The 16,132-nt window shown below is 41.9% G+C and overlaps 1 protein-coding gene across 2 annotated transcripts in view; it reads right to left on the bottom strand.

Annotated features, from left to right (window-relative positions):
* The window catches only part of lmf1 (lipase maturation factor 1), a 578,934-nt gene that overhangs the window by 557,444 nt on the left and 5,358 nt on the right, over positions 1-16,132 (bottom strand). Inside the window, exon 1 of one of the 2 annotated variants that reach the window (XM_048609601.1) lies at positions 15,013-15,317. The exons of the other annotated variant lie outside the window; for it this stretch is intronic. The gene's annotated coding sequence lies outside the window, so the exon portion shown is untranslated. Of the gene's footprint in view, positions 1-15,012; positions 15,318-16,132 lie in introns of those variants that run through there. 2 annotated transcript variants of the gene reach the window in all.

The raw sequence follows: 16,132 nt of genomic DNA, 5'->3' as shown, positions 1-16,132 counted from the left end.
TCAGTTTTTGTTGCCAATAAAGGTGGTGCTACTGTCTGACCTGCTGACCTCTATCCTGCAGACGCCGAGCACTAGCACTTGGCCACTTCATCCCATCTCCCCTGCACTATGAGCCCAGCACTGACACCAAAGCTGGCTGAGCTCATTCTCACCTTGAACAACTTTTTGTTTAACTCGTCTCAATTTCTCCAAGTCAAAGGTGTGGCAAGGAATATCCACATGAGTCCCAGCTATGCCAGTCTCTTTGTGAGGTTTGTGGAACATTTCTTGTTCCAGTCCGACTCAGGCTCCCACCCAATTCTTTCACAGGTACATCAATGATATCTTCAGTGCTGCTTCCTGTTCTACTGTGGAATTGGAAAAATTAATCAGTTCAGAAGAAATCATATCGGACTCAAAACGTTAACTCTGTTTCTCTCTATATAGATACTGCCAGACCTGCAGAGTTTCTTCAGTATTTCTGTTTTTATTTCAGATTTCCAGTACCCACTGAGGCTGGTTTAAAAAGAGGATGCTAAAAAATGTAATGAGAGACTTGAAGGTTGGTTGGCTCAGCTGGCTAGAGCAATGCAGAACACCAAAAGGAATTCAGTCTCATACTGGCCATGCTAATTCACAGATGCCTGTTTCCTTTCCCCATTATTGTGGAATGGCACCCTCAAGCTACATATAACTAATTGTCTTTCTCTAATGGAAATAGATGCCTATGGACTATGATTAATTAACATTGTTTTAATTTGATAAGTTTCCATTAAAATTTGGTGTTATGTTGCATCTGACTGAGTATGGCATTAAGAAGCCCGAGCAAAACTAGGGTCAACGGAAATCAAGCGGGCACTCACAGTGTTTGGGGTCACATCTGGCACAAATATTCAGCCCTATTTGTGACTCCTCAAAATACCAAACCAGCCTATGACCAAATGCAGCAAGGCATCACAATATCCAGGCTTGGGGTGTCAAGTGTTAATTAACATTCACGTCACACAAGTGCCAGGCAATGGCCATCTCCAACAAGAGAGAATCTAATCATCATCCTTTGACATTCAATGGCACAACTATCACCAAATCCCACAAGATCAACATTCCTGGGGTTACAATTGTCCAGAAACCGAACTGGACAAGCCATATAAATGCAGTTGCTCTAAGAACAGCTCAGGGTCTACGAATGCTGCAGCAAGTGACTGACCTCCTAACTCACCAAAGCCTGTCCAATATCTGCAAGGCACAAGTCAGGAGTGTAATGGAAAACTCCCCACTAGTCTGGATGAGTGCAGCCCCAACACGACGCAGAACAAAGCAGCCACTTGAGTGGCATCACCTTTATAAACATTCACTCCCTCTACCACAGACACTCAAAAGCAGCAGCGGACACCATCTACCACATGCACTGTGGAAATTCACCAAGGCTCCTTAGACAGCACTTTCCAAATCCACAACTGCTACCATACAGCAGCAGATACATAGGAAGACCACCATTCACAAATTCCACTCCAAGTCTCTCAATTTCACAACTTCTGGAATTCCCTCTCTAATGACAACATGGGTCTATCTACAGCAAATGGATTCAAGACGACAGCTCGTCACCATGTTCTCTAGGCAAACTAAGGATAGGCAATAAATGCTGGCACAGCCAACGATGTCTGCATGTCATGAATGAATAAAAAGAGTCTGAAAGTCTTAGATGATTACAAAAGATAGTAAGTTTACAGTAAAAATTAAATACATTACTACATAATGTAATACAAATCTGACTTGCTAGAAAATATAATCCACACAATTTTGGGAAAAGGGATGTTCTTGAGTGCAAATCATTGCTAGAAACACAATAAGAAACTAAGACAACAAGGTGCAGGGCTGGATGAACACAGCAGGCCAAGCAGCATCATAGGAGCAGAGAGGCTGACGTTTCGGGCCTAGGCCCTTCATCAGAAAAGGGGGAGGGGAAGGGGGTTATGAAATAAATAGGGAGAGAGTGGGAGGCGGATAGAAGAGGGATAGAGGAGAGGAAACAAACAGGTCGAAGAGGCAGGGATGGAGCCAGTAAAGGTGAGTGTGGGTAGGGAGTTAGGAAGGGGGTAGGTCAGTCCAGGGAGGACGGACAGGTCAAGGGGGCGGGATGAGGTTGGTCGGTAGGAGATGGAGGTGCGGCTTGAGGTGGGAGGAGGGGATAGGCGGGAGGAAGAAGAGGTTAGGGAGGCAGGGACGAGCTGGACTGGTTTTGGGATGCGGTAGGGGGAGGGGAGATTTTGAAACTTGTGAAATCCACATTGATACCATTGGGCTGCAGGGTCCCAAGCGGAATATGAGTTGCTGTTCCTGCAACCTTCGGGTGGCATCGTTGTGGCACTGCAGGAGGCCCAGGATGGACATGTCGTCTGAGGAATGGGAGGGGGAGTTGAAATGGTTCGCAACTGGGAGGTGCAGTTGTTTGTTGCGGACCGAGCGTAGGTGTTCTGCAAAGCGGTCCCCGAGTCTCCGCTTGGTTTCCCCGATGTAGAGGAAGCCACACCGGGTACAGCGGATGCAGTGTACCACATTGGCAGATGTGCAGGTGAACATCTGCTTGATGTGGAAAGTCTTCTTGGGGCCTGGGATGGGGGTGAGGGAGGAGGTATGGGGGCAGGTATAGCACTTCCTGCGGTTGCAGGGAAAAGTGCCGGGTGTGGAGGAGCTGGAGGGGAGTATGGAGCGGACAAGGGAGTCACGGAGAGAGTTGTCCCTCCGGAAAGCAGATAAGGGTGGGGAGGGAAAGATGTCTTTGGTGGTGGGGTCGGATTGCAGATGGCGGAAGTGTCGGAGGATGATGCGTTGGATCCGGAGGTTGGTGGGGTGGTACGTGAGGACGAGGGGGATTCTTTTTTGGTTTTTATTGCGTGGACGGGGTGTGAGGGATGAGGTGCGGGAGATGTGGGAGACACGGTTGAGGGCGTTCTCGACCACCGAGGAGGGGAAGTTACGGTCCTTGAAAAACGAGGACAACTGAGATGTACGGGAGTGGAATGCCTCATCCTGGGAGCAGATGCGGCGGAGGCAAAGGAATTGGGAATAGGGGATAGCATTTTTGCAGGAAGGTGGGTGGGAGGAGGAGTATTCTAGGTAGCTGTGGGAGTCGGTGGGCTTGAAATGAATATCGGTTTCTAGGTGGTTGCCCGATATGGAGAAAGAGAGGTCCAGGAAGGGGAGAGAGGTGTTAGAGATGGTCCAGGTAAACTTAAGGTTGGGGTGGAAGGTGTTAGTGAAGTGTATGAACTGTTCGAGCTCCTCGTGGGAGCACGAGGCGGCGCCGATACAGTCATCAATGTAACGGAGGAAGAGGTGGGGTTTAGGGCCGGTGTAGGTACGGAAGAGGGATTGTTCCACGTAACCTACAAAGAGGCAGGCGTAGCTTGGGCCCATGCGCGTACCCATGGCTACCCCCTTTGTCTGTAGGAAGTGGGAGGAATTGAAAGAGAAGTTGTTGAGTGTGAGGACGAGTTCGGCTAAGCGGATGAGGGTATCAGTGGAGGGGGACTGGTCGGGCCTGCGGGACAGGAAGAAGCGGAGGGCCTTAAGGCCATCTGCATGGGGAATGCAGCTGTAGAGGGACTGGACATCCATGGTAAAGATGAGGTGTTGGGGACCGGGGAATTGGAAGTTCTGGAGGAGGTGGAGGGCGTGGGTGGTGTCACGGACATAGGTAGGGAGTTCCTGGACCAAGGGGGAGAAAATGGAGTCTAGATAGTTGGAGATCAGTTCGGTGGGGCAGGAGCAGGTGGAGACAATGGGTCGACCAGGGCATTCAGGTTTGTGGATTTTGGGAAGGAGATAGAAGCGGGCAGTGCGAGGTTGGGGAACGATGAGGTTGGAGGCCGTGGGTGGGAGGTCACCTGAGGTGATGAGGTTGTGGATGGTTTGCGAGATGATGGTTTGGTGCTCAGGGGTGGGGTCATGATCAAGGGGGCGGTAGGAGGAGGTGTCGGAGAGTTGGCGTCCGGCCTCGGCGATGTAGAGGTCAGTGCGCCATACTACAACTGCGCCTCCCTTGTCCGCGGGTTTTATGGTGAAGTTGGGATTGGAGCGGAGGGAGCGGAGGGCTGCACGTTCTGCGGGGGAGAGGTTGGAGTGGGTGAGAGGGGTGGAGAGGTTGAGGCGATTGATGTCTCGACGGCGGTTGGAGATGAAGATAAACAACTGCACCTCCCAGTCGCGAACCATTTCAACTCCCCCTCCCATTCCTCAGACCACATGTCCATCCTGGGCCTCCTGCAGTGCCACAACGATGCCACCCGAAGGTTGCAGGAACAGCAACTCATATTCCGCTTGGGAACCCTGCAGCCCAATGGTCTCAATGTGGATTTCACAAGTTTCAAAATCTCCCCTCCCCCTACCGCATCCCAAAACCAGTCCAGCTCGTCCCTGCCTCCCTAACCTCTTCTTCCTCCCACCTATCCCCTCCTCCCACCTCAAGCCGCACCTCCATCTCCTACCGACCAACCTCATCCCGCCCCCTTGACCTGTCCGTCCTCCCTGGACTGACCTACCCCCTTCCTAACTCCCTACCCACACTCACCTTTACTGGCTCCATCCCTGCCTCTTCGACCTGTTTGTTTCCTCTCCACCTATCCTCTCCTCTATCCCTCTTCTATCCGCCTCCCACTCTCTCCCTATTTATTTCATAACCCCCTTCCCCTCCCCCTTTTCTGATGAAGGGTCTAGGCCCGAAACGTCAGCCTCTCTGCTCCTATGATGCTGCTTGGCCTGCTGTGTTCATCCAGCCCTGCACCTTGTTGTCTCGGATTCTCCAGCATCTGCAGTTCCTACTATCTCTGATTCAACAATAAGAAACTAGTCTGGTCTTCCAATAAATTCTTACCAATTTTCTTCTGAAATCAAAAATATAAACCATCCCCTTACTCACAATTGCACTGTTCTGGTATACAGGTAACGTCCAAAACAAAAGTCTTCCCAATACAAGCCGTCAGTTCAATTACTCTTCACTGTTTCTTTCACCTTTCCAGCAGCCCTCTGTCTTTTATGCAGAACCTTTCTATAAGATCTCTTTGTTAGGTCAGAATTAACAAGAAGGATGTCACAAAATAGATTTTTATCTGTAGTACCTATCTAACACTGGGAAGTTTTTGTCATTAATATGTATGAAAGTGCTAAGCAAACAGTTCCTGTGCTGCACTGGATGAAAGGTCTCTGCTACCTGACAAAAACTTTTCACTGAAAAGTACAACAGTAAAACTAGGTCATTCATACCGTATAAAGTATTTGTACTGCCATTGTTGTAACATTTGATATAACCTAAGTATGAAGAGAGGGCTGTGTGTTTGCACACTCAAAATAAAATCTATGTAATACCTAGAACAGGTGCATGATCACAAAAGGCTACAGTTTAAAATCAAGTAGCACAAAATGCTCAGGATACAATGTGCAGAAAATGAAAAAGGTTCACACTTTTGCTTTGGACATTCACTTCAAGCTTAATCAGTTACAGTAGCTAATAATTCAGAGGATAACAAACTTGTAGTGTTGATTAAAACTTTACTGTATAAAGTATGTAAGTACTTAGCTCTGAAATGAATCTACCTTCAAGTTCCTTATTACAGAAACTGCATAGCTTAAATTAGATTTTGAAATAGTGGACAAATTTTGAACTACTACATTTAAATTACAATTTTAATTGTGCGTATAATTTTTTTTTGTTTTTCAAAGCAACAATTTACATTTATATTGCACATTTAATGTGGTAAAATGTCCTAACACATTTCACTATATCAAATTTGACACCAATGTATTTAAATATGTTTAGGGTAAATGACCAAAATGCTTTATTAAAGTTTAGAGTTTTAACAAATGTCTTAAAGGAACACAAAGGGCTATGAGGGAATTCCAGAGCTTAGAGCATTGACAAATGAAGGCAAGAATACCAACGGTTCAGCAGTTAAATTTGTGGATGCTGCACAGTAAGACTCAGAGACATGCAAAGACCCTGAAAACAGGTAGGGCTAGAAAAGATTACAGAGGCAGGGAGGGGAAAGGCCATGGACAGATAGAACATAGAACATAGGACATAGAACATAACAGCGCAGTACAGGCCCTTCAGCCCTCGATGTTGTGCCGACCTGTGAAATCAATCTGAAGCCCATCTAACCTAAACTATTCCATTATCATCCATATGTTTATTCAATGACCATTTAAATGCCCTTAAAGTGGGCGAGTCTACTATTTTTGCAGGCAGGGCATTCCACGCCCTTACTACTCTCTGAGTAAAGAACCTACCTCTGACATCTGTCCTATATCTATCACCCCTCAATTTAAAGCTATGTCCCCTCGTGCTAGCCATCACCATCCGAGGAAAAAGGCTCCCACTGTCCACCCTATCTAATCCTCTGATCATCTTGTATGTCTCTATCAAGTCACCTCTTAACCTTCTTCTCTCTAACGAAAACAGCCTCAAAACCCTCAGCCTTTCCTCATAAGACCTTCCCTCCATACCAGGCAACATCCTGGTAAATCTCCTCTGCACCCTTTCCAATGCTTCCACATCCTTCCTATAATGCGGTGACCAGAACTGTACGCAATACTCCAAGTGCGGCCGCACCAGAGTTTTGTACAGCTGCAACATGACCTCATGGCTCCGAAACTCAATCCCTCTACCAATAAAAACAAGGATGAGCATTTTGATGAGAAAGCAAAGTATGTCAGTGAGCTCAGGTTTGATGAATGAATGGAACTAGGTGTGAGTTAATGAAAGATACATGTGTACATTTGTACATGTATGGTTTCAGACATCCCACAGTGTCTTAAATGAGTAGCAGGATAATATCCACACTCGTGTGAATGAACAGCAACAGCCTTTAATAAACAAAACTGTGTGCAGAGGATAACAAGAAAACTCATCTCACTTGGATTCCTAAAGACCCAGACTCCAGTTCCATGTAATCTGAAATCACTAAAACACAGCTCCTTTTGCACATGCTCAGTAATGATACAATAAAGATATAACATTCTTTAAGCTACAAAAACCAATGAAAAACTTTTTAAGCATAGTCGATAGTGGTAATGTAGGAAATGTCAGGATATGGACCAGAGCTTTGGATAAGCCCAGGTTTATGTAAATTAGAAGATGCCAGGCTAGCTAGAAAAGCATTAAAAGGAGATAAATGAGTGTTTTAACAGTGAATGAGCTGAGGTGGACAGGTCAAGTGGTATTACAGGAGATGAAATAGTTGATACCATGATGGACTGCATATGTGAATGGAAGCTCATCCCAGATGTGACCAGTCTCGGTCCGCTTCAGACAGCTGCAAAAGGAAAGGATGAAAATAGTAGCAACAGAACAGAGTTTGTGGCCGGGACCAAAGGCACTAGCTTTAGACTTCACAATATTTAACTGGAGGAAATTTCTGCTCAACTGATGCCAGACAAGTAGAGTAACAAATCAGTAACCATGGCAGAGTTGAAAGTGATGGGCAAAGTAAAGTTAATTGAGAAATAGGAAGGGACCCAGGATCAATCCCTGGGAAACTCTTAACAAAGGACCAAGAAGGGTAGTCATGGCAGGTGATTGCCTGGCGAAAACAGGATAGATCGAACTGAATTCAGTCAAGCACAGCCGGGTAGTCAACCGTGTCAAAAGCCCAGAGAGGTTGGGAGAGATGAGGAGGAATAGCCCACTATGAAATGCCACATGGAAATTACTTGTGAATTCATAAGGACAGCAGGGATGGAAACCTGACACTCACATCTCATGAAAGAGTTTTTTAAAAACTGCTTGAAATCATACATATTTAGAAGTTGTTCCCTTTCTTAAAAGTGATGGTGGAGAATCAAAATAAAAGAAAACAGGTGAGAAGATTTTATTTTTATTTTGGTCAAAATGGGGAAGTGAACAAATAGATTTGCTGGAAGGGATATCAAAAGAAAAAGCTAGCAAGGAATCCAGCTGCATTGAGCATGTCTAATTTAGACTTATTAATGTGTCAATTAAGTTACAGCTTGTGTGTTTAATTATATTTCTGACTGAATAGCACAGAATTTTTTGCTGGGTTTATGTTGGTCTTTCCTGCAACTCCATATCTGAATCCTTCCAATCAGGTTTCCATCTCTGCTACAGTACTAACAGTTCGACTGGGACAAGGTGACTATACTGGGACAAGCGAACAACAGACATGCAAAGGAATCTCTGGAGGCTGGGTTCTCAACACAGGATTCCATTAACAAACACATAGAAATAGACCCCGTATACAGACTGCTGCTGAAAACAGAACTGGAAGTAACAAAACCCACAACACCAGAGAATCATTTCAATTCGGAATGGAGCAGAACACCAACGCTTCCATTAGAGGCCTCACTGGTGATGTTGCCTAGAATGATAATAAAACATCTGCACACCACAGAACAACCAGCTCAGTGAGCAAACGAACAACTGCATCCACAACATGAGCTATAAATTTTCACTAAAACCTTAAAAAAAAACTAACATTGTCCTTATCCTGGTAAGATTTGTTGCTAATCCCTAATTTCCATTGAACTGAGTGACTTGCCAGGCCATTTCAGAGCACAGTGAAGACCCACTTACATTGCCGAGAGATTGGAGTCATGTGGGCCAGAAGGAGTAAGGATGACAGATGTCCTTCTATAAAAGATATTAATGATGCATATCGAATTTTACAGCAATCTTATTAGTCATAGTCACTGTTACTGAAGTTAGCTTTATATTCTCCATTTATTAATTGAATTTAAATTCCACCGCTGTCATAGTAGAATTTGAAGCAACATTCTTGGAACATTATAGAGTTATAGAGTCATACGGCACGGAAACAGACCCTTTGGTCCAACTCATCTGCGCCAACCAGACATCCCAATCTGACCTAGTCCTATTTTCCAGCAAATGGCTCATGGCCCTCTAAACTCTTCCTACTCATATACGCATCCAGATGCCTTTTAATTGCTTTAAGTGTACCTGCCTCCACCACCTCCTTTGGCAGCTTATTCCATACACGCACCACCCTTTCTGTGAAAACGTTACTCTTCAGGTCCTTTTAAATCTCTCTCCTCTCACCTTAAACCTATGCCCTCTAATTTTGGACTCACCCAGCCTGGGAAAAAGACCTATGCTATTCACGTTATCCATGCTTCTCATGATTTATAAATCTCTGTAAGGACATCCCTCAGCCCCCTATGCTCCAAAGAAGAAAGCCCCAGCCTTTTCAACGTATCCCAAACCCTCCAGTCCCGACAACATCCTTGTAAAACTTTCTGCAGCATCTCAAGTTTAACAACAACGTTTATATAGAAGGGCAACCAGAACTGTACATTATCCTGGGCTTCAGAATTACTGGAGCAGTGATGCTACCAATGCTTCTGCCTGATTTCAAAGGGAAACACCTCGCATGAGATAAATCATCAAGATATAGAAAGACTGGATTATTTCAAATAGCTTTACTCATTTTTATCTTTTACATCATGCTCCATTCCCTAGACAAATGTACTGGTAACGTAATGCCACTTTTGCTGTGGAACTAACAACTTGGTATAACATGGCAACAACTGAAGCTTGTTAACCTTCAATTCTACATTACTCCTGGTGGAGAAGTGTCAGCTCTCTGCATGCTGTTTCTACCAAGTAACCTGTCAAAATTAAAACCAAGACTATAGAAATCTGAACATGCAAATTTCCAGTTTGTTACTTCACACTAGACCCAACTGATAGAATATGCCTGTCAATACATTTCTTCCATTTGTTTCATTATTTAAGGTTTTTTTTTGATAATTCCCCAATATAGCCTTCAGATAATGATTTTCTTAGGTACTGCATTCATTCAGCAATGACAGCCATTGAGAAAGGCAAATTCACGTTGACCAAACCAAAAGCAAAAATTATTGAAACACTCAGCAACTCAAGGAGAACGTGTGGAAAACAAATATTGGCAAATCCACACGTGGAAATCCTTCATCAGAACTGGAAAATATTACAACAAACAACATTTAAAAGACACTTGGACAAACTGAAGGGAAAGGGGAAATACATATGCACACAATTGCATATTTGGGTCCTGGCCCGAAATGTCAACTTTCCTGCTCCTCTGATGCTGCCTGGCCTGCTGTGTTCCTCCAGCTTCACATTGTGATGTGCTTAAATTGATGGTAAAAATGGCAGAAAAAGTAAGAGCATTAAGTTCTGCTTTGGACCTTCAGAAGTTTTGTTTTTTCAGAACTCCACCAAAACCAATATCACCTTTACTAATACGCCATCCTGTGTGCGCATAATTTGTTTTCCCTTTCCACTGTTCTTTGTCATGCTCTGCAAACATAATATCTTCCATTTCTGATGAAGGGTTCACACCTGAAACATTAGTCTGTTCTCACCAGATACACTGCCAGACTTGCTGAGTGTTTCTTACAGTTAAAATTTTGCTTCAGATTATCAGCAGGCACAGTATTTTGTACACATTGGTGTTAAAATCTGTCGGTAATGCTGCATCATTTGAAAGACAAATTGTCTCCACAGAAGCAGTATTTGCATACACCAGGTAACCGGACAAATCTATATCATCAGAGATTAGGTTTTATATTTTCATATCAAGCATAGTTTTGTATGTGGGCGTAACGAAATGTCTGTTAAATCATTTATGCTATTAGGCAAAGTTAGGTGAACTCAGCATCCTCTTGAATTCAGCTTCCAGCTGCAAGTGAAATTATGATTTTGTTTATTAATTGGTTTTACACAAAAAAAAATTTCTGGAAAAGCTTAAAACATTGTATGAAAATCACTGTGGAAGCAGAGCATCTAACTTATGACTGTAAGATTGAGTAATTACTGTTCCAATCTATAGTTATTCTTTTTGCATCAGTTGTGCTAAATATTGTACACTTCCCAGACACTGGTCTGATGAGGATCAGTGATACCATGACCAATCATGGCGCAATCACAAATTTGCCTAAATTTAGATACCACCAAAAAGATTAATTGCACAAATAATTCAATACCTTTCAGATAATTGCTTTTGACACCTTTTTCTGTCTCTCACATTTCAATTCACATAAATAATCGCTTCACTTTTCCAGGTTAGCTCTCCAAAAATTTATGCTGTAAGGTTCTTTCTTAGTTAAGAAACTCCTCTCAAATAAAGCATGGTGAAAACACCAGTACTGTATTCATAGTCAATAACCACATCAAAACACCTTCGATTGGTCATCTTCCCGGTACAAACAGCCAATACACTGGATTTCCTCCTATTACAGGAGGAAACGTAATAGCATTAAATTGTTACTCTACCCCAATGCAAACATAGCATTTAATGAAAAACAAAGACTTGTATTTATGTGATGTCTGTCATGACTACCAGATGTCTCAAAGTGTTTTACAGCCAATAAAGTAGTTTTGAAGTGTGATCACTGTTGTTATTTAGGGATTGCAACAGCCATTCACAGACAGCAAACTTCCATAAACAGCAACGAGATAATTCTGTTTTTGTAATGTCAACTGAGAGATGAATACTCACTGGACAGCAAACATCCTGTTATTTTTTCCAAAATAGTGCCATAGGATCAATAATATCTACCTGAGCAGATAAACGGAGCTTCTGTATAACACCACATCAGAAGGGTAGTACCTCCAACAATGCAGCATTTCCTCAATGACAACAGTGATTTTTAGGCTTAGGACTTGAATTGGCCAATTAAATACAATTTTAATTGTGTATTTAATAAAGGAACAACATATGTAATTGCCATGAAGCCAACACAAGTAACCTGTTTATGTTTCAGTGAGGTAAATTGTTTGGCTATAAATCTATCAAAACAAAATGTAAAAAAGTTGAAGGTGTCAACTGAAGTCAGATTTTGCTTAGAATCAACAAACTAATTTGTCATTTACAAAAGCTGAACATTACATAACTAATAAAAAAATGGCATTGTAAAACAGCTAGTAACAGTACATGGAAATAGGACAGTATTGGATTTACATAACATCTTTTGCATAGTTTTTGAAATTAAATCATTCTTTTGTGGCCAAATATAACAGATGATTTGCACACTGAGAAAATGATAAACAGCACCAATGACATGTGCTGTTAGTTAAGAAATGTCTGTTGGTCAAGACCCTTGAAAAATCTGGTCTTCTTCGAAAAAGTATGGGAGGAGCTTTCACAAATATCCAAATTTTTTATCTCAGCCATGCAACTTTAAGGAGGCTGCAAATGATATCTCTCCTCCAATCTGGGCCAGGTTGAGAAGAAAGGTTTTATTTACTACACTTCTCAACCACCAGCACTGAAAGACAATGGTGGGTGGCAGAAAGTTAACCAACTTCTCAGCCGCAGTAGATACATAGTCATGGAATGCAAATTAAAAATAGAATAAATCTACTTAATCAAAAGCACTGCCTATTCTCTGGGAAAAATACAAACCTAATTCATTTGTATTTTTGCTGTAAATTCACTGGATAATCAACATTATAGCCACCTTGAGGATCCATCTGAGCGTTATATCAAAAATAACTGCTGACTGAAAGCAATCTTTGCACAATGGTGATAACTAGCCTTACTTTGGCTTCACACTGGTTATAGTAGAACTGCAACAAGCCTCTCTCCACTTCAAAAAAGTGCAAATAATTTTATAGTTTTAAATATTATGAAACAGATGATAACAAAGCCTTATCTTTCCTGATATTTAAAACTGCCTCAGCTTATGAGCAGGAGTCTATACATACATGCAATTAAACATGATGCATAGTATTGCTCTCTGACATAACAGGAAAACAAGCAATGAAGTATAATCAAATCCCATCATTTGCATCCCTGTGAAGACAGGTGCTGATGCCTGTGGTTTCAGAACAGCCTTAAAGTTGAGCTATATTCCATTTAGCTCGACATATCTTAAAAGCAGTTTCTACACTTCCCCATTGTTATGAAACTGAAATCAGCTCATCATTAACACAAGACACACACAAGAACTGGATGCAAGTGTCCCACTCTGTGCTCAAAGAATGCTTGCTAGTGACCTGCTCCCAAATCTCCATCATACTCCATTTGATCAGAACTTTGTGAAGTAGAATACAACTTCCTCAACAATTTTCATAGATTTCCTCCCTGTGGACAAATTCTTGGCTTCCTCTTCCTGAAACAAAAACATAAAATACTAAAGACACTTAGCAGGTCAGGCACCATCTGTCAAGAGAACACAAGCCAACTTTTCAGGTGTTCACCAAATTCTTAAAATTGGGGAAGGATTCAATATCTTTGAAATGTTGACTTATATTCTTTTAAGGGATGCAGTCTGATTTGATCAGTGTCTCTGACATTTCTTGCTTTTGCTTCAAATTTCTCACAGAGTTGATATTTTACTTTTAGCCTCCTTTCTGACTGGATAAGGCTGCACTGGGGAGAACTTATTTAACACCTTTGCACACACTAACTGGAGATTAGGAGGTTAAAAAAATGAACTCCCACTTGTGTAGCACCTTTCAAAACCTCAATATCATAAAGCACTTTACAACCAAAGAGATACTTCTGAAGTGGAGTCATTATGCTATGTAGAGAAATGGGGCAGATCAAGGTCCCACACAGAAATCATTTAATGATCCGTTTTTGCATACTTACTGTCAGAAAGCCATCAATCCAGACACTGAAGAATGTCATGGAATCTTTCAGATCCACCTGAGAACTGACACAGCCAGTTTAAAACATCATCTGAAAGGCAGGCCTCGGAGAGTGCAGCACTCCCCCTGTACTGCACTGGAGTATTAGAAAATTTTACATCAATGCCATGGAATGGGACTAGAACCCATATGTTTCTGAATGAGAGGCAAGAGTGCCTCCTACTGAGCCACAGTTTCACTGGGAATTCACTTTAGCGTAGGATCTTGGCAAAAACCAACAACAAATATACACTTTTTGCCAGCATATTGCTTCTGGACTAACTACAGCATGAAAAGTTTTGACTTTGGTTTTCATCTTTTAATCATCATAAAGTTTAACCTATCAATATAATGGGATTCAGATATGTATCAAAAGAATCTGTTGAAACCTTGCATCTAGTTTTCAGCAATACCATAATAGTACAATATCCAGATAAGATATTTCTGTCATTGTAAATTTATGATCAGCTATCAACTAGTTTTATGGACTGAGGTAGAATGCAGGCAGTGCATGACTATCTGCATGTGACTCAGTCTTGACTGCTTTTTTTTCAATAAACTCTATTCCTGGAGCTTCAGATGGCTATCTGAGCGAAGTGGAACATTTACATTTTGTTTTGCATGGACCAACAATTAGGATTTTGTGGTTTCAACTTAGTTTTGCTTGATATTAGATTTTGCTGATTATAATTAGGTAGGTTTGAGTCCAAAGATCACTTTGAGGACAAAGTTTGGGACTTGCACAAATTATTGTAGTGATTTGAAGCAGGACATTTGGATGAAAGTGATTTAATGTTTTTGCTCTATATGTATGCAGCCTACGTGCAATTATTGAGATGCAGTGCGTAACATCATTTTCTGAACACAGAGGAATAAACACATTGGACTCAGATGTTAAACAGGATTAATGTCAGAACAGCTATGATCTTTCTAAATGGCAGAGCAGGCTCGAGGGACCGAATCGCCTATTTCTGCTTCTAATTCATACGTTCGTAATAAAAATCCACAATTGGTTATTTGCTATTTGACATCAATAGAGTAACACTTGAGTCAGTGTACAATGCATGTGTAATTTATGAATGAAAACAAAAGTGAAGAAAGAACTCCAGACTATGAAACCTAAGCAGGCTGTTTGCATGGCCACCAGTGGGCAAGGCGAAGGGACAGCAGGTCTGTAAGAGGCCCAAGTCAAAGAAACTACGTTCAGAGGACTGAGCAGGTGTAAATAATTCTAACTGCAAGGTGCCTCAAAGTGCCTAACAGCACCGTAATGAAGAAAGTACCAGCAATAGCAATATGTAACTTTGTTAAATGTCATTTGTGTTCATGCTTATTCCAGTTAATTATTTTTGTAATAAGTGAAAGCTCGGGAATATTATTTTTACCTATGTAAATCCCAGTTTCAGTGTTCTACTCTGTTGTTCATTTGTTGCTTTGCAGTTCTCTTTATTTTATGTTCAATTTTTAACTCCATTGACAGTTTCCCAAAAAGGATCAAGGCATTCCATGTTATGTCCAGAAATGAAACTGGTCACTCAGATTGGTCATTTATGTTCCACGTGAGCACTCGTCCATATCTCTTCCTTTAACCCAGTTAGAACAGGCCTCTCTTTCTTCTCTCTCATGCAATTCTAGCTTCCTCCATATGATAGCAAATTCTACTAAGTAAATATGTTTCTCATGAAGTCCTAATTGGATCTCTTGGTGATGATCTTGTATTTATGGCCCCTAATTTTGTTTTCCTGCAGAAATTCACCATAGAACCTTAGAAAGCACCTTCCAAATTCATGACCAATTCTATCTAGAAGGACAAGGGCAGCAGATACCTGGGAACACTACCACCTGCAAGTTCCCCTCTATGCCACTCACCATCCTGACTTGGAAATATATCACCGTTCCTTCACTGTTGCTGGGTCAAAATCCTGGAACTCTGTCCCTAAGGGCATTGTGGGTCAACCTACAGAACATGGACTGCAGCGGTTCAAGTTCACCATCAAAAGGGCAGCTAGGGACGGACAATAAATGCTGGCCAGCCAGCAATGCCCACATCAGACTAGTGAATAAAAAAAACTCTTTGTCTAATGACCACTTGAATTAAAATACTTTTAAGAATTATCTGCTCACCATGTGCACCAAAAGCTTGGGTCATTGTGCAATTTTCCCACAAAATAATCAAGTCCACTGATAATCACATTTCAAGCTGAATTTTTTAACCTCTTTCAAAAAGTGGATTGAATAAAATCTGGCAACAAATTACTTTGAATTTTCATTCAGGACTGACACAGAAGTATAGTTGCTCCCACTCATGAAGTTATCAGGATTAGTAATGCATTACAACTCCCTCTGCTCCTACCATGGAATAATCATTCTGAACCAGCAAGATGCATTATGGACACACAAATTACAAGTGACAACTTGACTGAATCATTAGGTACCTCAAGAATCGAATTAAAAATGTGGCCACTGTACATTTCTAAAGTCAGGATTCACATCACCGATCATCAC

The sequence above is a fragment of the Rhincodon typus genome, chromosome 21 (genome assembly GCF_021869965.1).
Source record: "Rhincodon typus isolate 14 chromosome 21, sRhiTyp1.1, whole genome shotgun sequence".
Classification (NCBI taxonomy): Eukaryota; Metazoa; Chordata; class Chondrichthyes; order Orectolobiformes; family Rhincodontidae; genus Rhincodon; species Rhincodon typus.
This window is presented reverse-complemented; position numbering and strand designations above follow the sequence as displayed.